This window comes from Heterocephalus glaber, unplaced genomic scaffold (genome assembly GCF_053883595.1).
Source record: "Heterocephalus glaber isolate CG9 unplaced genomic scaffold, H.glaber_assembly_v1.0 deba00001067, whole genome shotgun sequence".
NCBI lineage: Eukaryota > Metazoa > Chordata > Mammalia > Rodentia > Bathyergidae > Heterocephalus > Heterocephalus glaber.
In genome coordinates, this window is record NW_028258187.1 from 520,992 (window position 1) to 528,557 (window position 7,566).

Genomic DNA, 7,566 nt, shown 5'->3' on the forward strand with positions numbered 1-7,566 from the left:
GTCAATGTGCTGATTGTTCCTTTTTCCCATAAACTCTACATGTAGCCACCCCTCAACCCCCCATGCTTGCTAAATATCAACCAATCATGTAACTGCTAAATGAAACATCCCCAAACCTTGCGGTAGCCACAATAAAAACCCTGCTGATTTGGAATTCGGGGCTCTCAATCCTGATCCGTTGTGTCGGTGACGGTTGAGTGCCCCTGCTCGAGCTTGAATAAACGACCCTCGTGTGTTTACATCGGAAACGGCTCCTTGGTGGTCTTTGGGGACTTTGCGATCTGGGCACACTTTGTTTTGACTTATAAGCCTCAACTTCGCCGCAGAATAAAGAAAGCACAATCGTTCACTCATATAGAACAGTATTGTTTCTATAACTTGAAGCTTTCTGAACGGACGGGTTCAGGCTGGTCCAACTGTAAAAAGATTAATGAACAGATTATATGGAAATTGTACAAAATGTAATTTAATCATAATAGCTTAAACAGCACTATATTACTAATTAGTATTCAAAATAAAAAACCTATTTTTGAATCCCCAAGGAGGTGGCCTTGTAAGACTGAGGGCCTTACCAAACGCTCCGAGGAGCTGACTATAGTGAAGCACACCCAGGGATCCCAGCAGTGCCTCCAGAATGCAAGGCCAAGGGCCTTACCAAATGCTCCAAGGAGCTGAAGTGGAGCACACCCAGGAATCCCAGCGGTGCCTTCAGAATGTAAGGCCAGGAGCCTTACCAAACGCTCCAAGGAGCTGGCTACAGCGAAGACCACCCGGGAAGCAACACACCAGCCAAGTTGGGAAACAGACCTTTATTAGTCTGGCCAGACGGCACTCTCAAAGCAAAATAGCTTAGAGAGGCCACTGGCTCAGAATCCGAGGCTGTTTTTATAGGGGGTTGAGGGGGAAGTTAACATATCAAAGAAAAGGGGACAAAGGTTAGTGGTTGACTGTCACATATTGATGGTTAGCAGACATCTGCAGCTTGTTCTAACAATTGTGGTGCCTGGAATATCAGTTCTGGATAAACAAAGAGATGAGTAGTTTACTCTGGGACCCTAGGTCGGTTACAGATCCCTATCTAGCATCTCCAGACTCACAAACATCTCCATCCATTAACTCATATTTTAATCACAGTGGGGCTGGAGAAAAAGGGGCAAAGGTTATGCAGTCCCACACCCTGTGTATGCAGCCACGCCACCTTGCCCTGGGGGTGCGGTGGCAACACAATTCCAACAGAAATGTTGGCTTCAGGAAGAGTCACAAACATTTAAAAGAATGGCTTTAATCATCGTTCTAAGGAAGTGGGGGAAGGAGTGCTTTAATTAAATAGGTATCATACCAGTGATCCCGGCAAGGCTGAATATTACTTCTATTGTTGACGGCTATAACAACTAGTTTGTACGTGACAAGACAATAAGAAAAAGCAATCCTTTTGGAACAAAATTTTAAAATAAAAAAATGTTCACAGTGGTTTGTACCAACAATAATATACATTTTATGACAATAACCTGTACAGATTCAGAGCACCCTGGGGCTCTCTTTATATTCTAAAGAAAACAAGCATTTACATTATTCATAGGTTATACTGAATTTTAAAAAGATCACTTACACACCTACCCCTCCCCCCTGACAGGAAAACTGTCCTAGGGTGTGCAGTTTTAACATCATCGTTAAAGTTGTTTGCAAAAGGAACGGGGAATTAAACAAAAACAAAACACTTTTCCTTGGGAGTGGAGTGTCTTTCATTTGCTGTTACAACCAGCAAATGCTATTCATTAAAACAAAAACAAAAGGGCTCCCACAAACAGATCTATCTGAGCAAGCTGACCAGCACACATTACAGTTTTTAAAATGAAGGTTATATACTCTATGTTACAAGTCCCAACTAAGCAGTGTCAAAATGACATCTATTTCTTTGCTTGCTTTGTGATCATACCACTTGGAGGGGTTCCAGGTCTTGTGGGATTTGGCTTCTTTTTCTCTGCAGGCTTTAAAATCTGAAAGGAGCACATTAATGTTTCATCCACACTCATCATGGCACCTGCATTGTCAAACTCTCCACAATAATTGGGTGCAGAAAACAGAGTGACCAACTGCCTCTTTGCAAAAAATTCATATCCGTCTTCAACCACCTGGTGGGCTCTACATATAAGATCCAAATCATGCTTGTGGAGAAATTTTGCAACCACTTCTGCACCAAATGTGGAGGACACTCCTCTGTCATTTTCACCCCACCCTAAGACATCTTTATCGAGGTCAGACCACAGAAGATCACAAAGAAGACCTTGATGTGGTACATCAGTTGGTTGCATAATTCGCTGAATCTGCTCCATAGATTGAAGATCTGGTGATAAACCTACATGACAGCAGAATATTTTCTCATCCGCAGTGGGTGCTATTGGTAAACAGTTGAAATGGTCCGTGAAAGTTTAATGTTGTATCTTCTTTTACATTCATCATAAAATCCATAAATTCTATGGATGCTGGCACATTCATGGTTTCCTCTGAGAAGAAAAAAATTCTCTGGATATTTGGTTTTGTAGGCCAGTAAAAGGCAGATAGTCTCCAATGACTGCTTCCCCCTGTCCACATGGTCCCCAAGAAACAGACAGTTGCTTTCTGGTGGGAAACTGAAGGACCCTAGTTAGCAAGACAGACTCCGCATTGCTGCTTGACCCACCTGCCTGCCCTTTAGATGAACTCAGAAGGAGGAAGTTTAGAAACCTCCTCCCCTTAGAGAGTCTCTTAGAAACAACAATTAATCAACTATTGTTTTACAAATGTTCTAACAGCAGGACGTCTCTCTTCTGTACCGGTTGCTACACTCCCCCAACCGCCAAGGTCTGGCTTCTGTACTTTTGCTTGCCAAGTTCCCTCTTGCAACCCCTATAAAAGGACCTCAGTCCCTGAGCCGGGCGCCTCTCTAAGCTTGGTGCTTGGAGGGTGCTGTCTGGCCAGACTAATAAAGGTCTGTTTTACTTTCCAACTTGCCTGGTGTGTTCCTTCCTGGGTGATCTTCTTCACTGTAGTCAGCTCCTCGGAGTGTTTGGTGAGGCCCTCGGTCTTACAGAAACCCCCATGTTCAAAAAGCCGAAGCAAATCCTAGCACTGTCCCTGCCCTTTCCCAGCCACAGCACGACCGCCCGCTCCTTGCTCTTCCTCCTCTCTCTGCTGGAACCACGAGACCACGGTGTGTCAGCTTTACACTGTCTATCGATTTTCCCCTACGCTGGATAAAGACCTAACTCACACTCACGTTCGGTGCTCTCGCTCTGTCCTCCCAGCACGGTGGTTGCCGTATTTACATCTGTGAGTGTAAATGATGCCACATAATCGATCGCACGATGTGCACGACAGAACCAAGCACGTGCCGTCGTCACGTTTCTTTCTTCAGTGGTTTCGTTTTTCCTCTAATCTTTTTTCTTTGCTTATTTTCCTATGTACTCTCCTTTCCCCCCAAACATGCGTCATTCTCTACGAGCTTTGGCTCTGTTCCCGAGCCTTGAGTTTACCTGGTGCCCTTCTCTCAGCGACCCTTCTCCCTCTTCAGGAGGCACACAAGTCCTCAGAGCTCACGCCGTAGCCACACTCAGCGTCCCCTTTGCTGCTCCTCTGGATTAGATCCCGTTTCCCACTTTGCAGGCCTGCCCACTGTGTTGAATGACCTTGTTTTGATGGAGTGTGTCGTTTCCAAGATAGGGTAGATGAGAAGTAAAAGTGTTTCTAGTCCTTCGTGTATGAAAAGCCTCGGGTTTGCCCTTGAGCTCCACAATAGAAGTCTTTGTTGGGCCACTGGTACCTGGTCACTGTTGAGGAGTCTGAGCCTTTCTGATGACTGGGTCTTTGTGTTGAAATCCCCTCCCATGATTTTAGGGTCTTCTTTCTTCTTAAGTGGTCTGAATTTTCAGTAACTTCCATTGGTATGGATTTTTTGACCTTTTTTTTTTGGCATTGCTGGGAACTGATCCCAGGTCTCTCTCATGCCAGGTAGGTGACTACCTACCGAGCCACCCCAAATCGGGGTTTTTTTTGGCCTTTGAGTGTCTTTTCACTCTAGAGGCTCCTGTCCTTTGGTTCGGGAATATTCTTGGATGATTTAATTTCCTGTTTGTATGCCTTCTTAATGAACTCTTATTGGTCATGACTCTCTGGATTAGTTTTCTGTCTCTCCCTTTTTTCCCCTCCCATTGTCTTTGGCTTGCATACTGTTTTTCTGGGGGAATTCTTCATCTCTTTATCTTCTGACCTTTCTGTTAAAATTTATTTCAGCAGCACTGTGTAATTCTCTGGATGTTTCTGTTTTTATGGTCTCACGTTCCTATGCCTGTGAGCTCTTTGTCCCCACCTTGACCTCTGCCAGAGACCCTACCCAAGCATCCGAAGATGAGGTGTGAGCCATCGCTGGAAGTTCTTAGAGACAGCTGCCCTGCTCAGACAGGTCCCCAGTGTTTGGCTGGGGACCTCCATGGCATCATCTGTGGCTTTTTTCCGGAGGCTGTCCTTTCCCTTCAGAAGCCTGCCTCCTCTTGCCAGGGCTCTTACTTGGGGGCAGTGGTATCCTGTGAACCAAGTGGGAAGGTGTGCATCGTCTGGTCTTCTGTGGGTGCCCCATCTGTACCAGGTGCCCCTTTATGTCCTGCCAACACTTGACTTTTTCTGGGGTTTTTTTGGTACTGGAAATCAAACTCGGCTCCTTCTGCTTTCGAGGCAGGTGGCAGAAGACATTTTCTGTTATCGTGATGGTAGCCATCCTAATGGGTGTGAGTTGAAGTCTCATGGTGGTTTTAATTTGCTTCTCCCTAATGACTAGTGATGTTAACCTTTTTTTTTTTTTTTTTTTTTTGAGACAAGGTCTTGCTATGTAGCTCAGGCTGGCCTTGCACTCACTATGTAGCACAAGCTGGCCTCGACCTGGCAATGATCCTCCTGCCTCAGCCTCCCAAGTGCTTTACAGTTGACCATTTTTTTCATGTGCTTATTGGACAGCTATACATCTTATTGGAAAAATGTTTATTCAAGTTCTTTGCCCGTTTTTGAATCAGGTTGCTTGTTTTTTTGTTTTAATCCTCCTGTTTTCAACCCCACTGTTAAAAACTCAGCAAGTTTTATTTTACTTGCAAGCTAACAAGCTAGCCTGTTACTCATTGTCTTAGTCACAATACACAACAACCACAATTTAATGGAGCGGTTTGTTTTGGCTCATGTTTACAGTTCATGGTTGGCTGACTCAGGCAAAAATAGCAGGGCAGAGGGGCGTGGCAGAGGAAAGCTCACATCCTGGCAGCCAGAAAGCCAAGAGAAGCCTGGAGCCAGGAAGGGAACCCCTCCCGGGACACACCCCATGACCTGCTCCTTCCCACCAGGCCTACCTTCCAACAGGGATCAGCACTGAACCCAAGTTCCAGTCACTTTCTAAAAGACCCACTTATGAGTGCAGGAGGCCCCAGGGGGACACTCATGATCTAAAACATAACACACATGAGTAACAGCAGCTGAAGCTATGAGGCTCCTAGGACAGGTGGGAGGACTCTGTCACTCATGCGGAAGCGGTTCCTTCAGGTTCCTGAGTAATGCAAAGGGCCCAAATGGATACCTGCGGACAGTGGGCTATGTCTCAGAGGACACCCAGTCTTCTTTCAGGGTTAGGAGACGGTCATCTGCAGGGTCTCTTACTGCAACCACCAGTATGAAAAGGAGTCAGAGGAGGCAAGGCTGTGACTGGCACACCTACCGGGAACATGCATGGACCCTCGAGGTGTGGGGGATTCCCACCAACACCCTGCAACCACCTCAGAGCTTCCTGAGACTGAGCTCCTAGAACTCTGTAGAACCCTAATGCAGGAGTTGACAAACTTTTTCTGTAAAGAGCCAGAGAATAAATATGTTGAGCCTGACCAGCAACTGTTCCATCCTGCTGAGGTGTGAAAGCAGCCACAGGTAGTATGTAAAGAATAAGCATGACAGTGTTCCATGAAGGCTTGTTACACAAGTAAGCTATGGGTCAGATTTAGCCCAAGAGCCGAGTTTGCAGATTCCTGCAAGTCTAAGGCAAGAATTTGCTAGGTTCTGTCTGCACAGTGTTTTTAGCTTTGTCCATTCTGCTAAGTCAGTCACTCTGCCTCCTCACTTCCAAAAATATGTTGACATTTATTGTGGCCCTTTGTCCTAATTCCTTCATAGCTGTGGAACAAAGAGCTTCCCTCTTCCCCTCCTTTGGGTTTCCAATAGGGAACTGAGATAAATAACATGTTTGACCTGCCAATATTTTAAACTTTTTTTTTAAAGAGAGGGTCTTGCTATGCTGCAGAACTCCTTGGGCCCAGGGATCCTAGTACTTCAACCTTCTGAGTAGCTAACTGGGAACACATCTGTGTGCCACCACACGCTGCTCAAGTTTTTAAACTTATAATTTCAAACTTACAATAAAGTTACAGCAAAACTTCCACATACCCTTTGCCCAGGGACACTACTTGTTAATATTGTGTTGTGTTTGCTTTATAATTCATTCCCTCCTCCTCATAAATATATACACACACTAAAATACTCCAGAACAAGTTTCAGACATGGCACTTCATTAGTCCTTAAATACTCTAGTGAGTACTGTCCAAAATAAAAGCTATTTGCTTAGGAAGCAATTCAATTTTCAAGATCAGGACATTTAACATTAATATAGTATTATTATTTAAACTATAGACTTTCACATTTCCACAATTGTCCCAGTAATATTCTTTTTTGTTGTTTTTGTTTTTGTTTTGGTACCGGGGATCGAACTCGGGTCCTTGCACTTGCAAGGCAGGCGGTGGCACCACTGAGCTAAATCCCCAGCTTTATAAAGCCTTTCTCTGGTTCAGGATTCAGCCTAGAACAGAGCACTGCCGTTAGTTTTTTCGCTTCTTAGTCTCCTCGAGTCAGGAGCGGTTTCCCAGCCTTCCCTGGCTTTGCCCCAGGCGCACGCCTCTGCCGCTCAGGAGTCCAAGTCCGCATTCAGGCTAAGCGCGACATTTTTGAGGAGCAGGCCAGCTATTTTGCAGAATATTTCTCGTTTTATGTGATGTTTCCTCACGATTAGATTCATATTGTGCATTTTTGACATAAAGGCTATTTCGTTTTGGTGAATCAAGAATAAGCCTACAAGTTTTATCCCAAAGTGCCTCGTTTTCATAGCTGATGTTAGCTTTTCATTACTGTAACAAATACCTGACATAATCAACGTAAAAGAGAGGTTTACTGCGGCTCAGTTTGGGGCGTCCTCCCGTGCAGGGGGACGGTGGACAGAGAGCAGAGCGTGGGCAGTGGCCAGCCTTGGACGGGGCCTGCAGGGGCCGGGGGCCCAGGGTGCGGCGGGGAGGACCCTAAGGCGGCAGCAGGCGGTCGGGATGCTGCATCCCATGAGCCCTGGCCCTGGGCGGTGGGGACCTGACTTCCTCGCGTTGAGTGTGTCTCAGACTCCCAGATAAAACATAAACTTATTTTGCTTTAAAAATTTCCGTCTCGGACCAATCCGTTTGTGAAATGCAACACCAGGAACCGCCAGCGAGGGCGATCAGGACCAATCCACGCCGCGGC

The 7,566-nt window shown here is 45.7% G+C and overlaps 1 pseudogene; it reads right to left on the reverse strand.

Annotated features, from left to right (window-relative positions):
• Positions 1-667: 667 nt before the first annotated feature.
• On the reverse strand, positions 668-5,744 carry LOC101725140 (serine/threonine-protein phosphatase PP1-gamma catalytic subunit pseudogene; annotated as a pseudogene).
• Between the last annotated feature and the right edge of the window lie 1,822 nt (positions 5,745-7,566).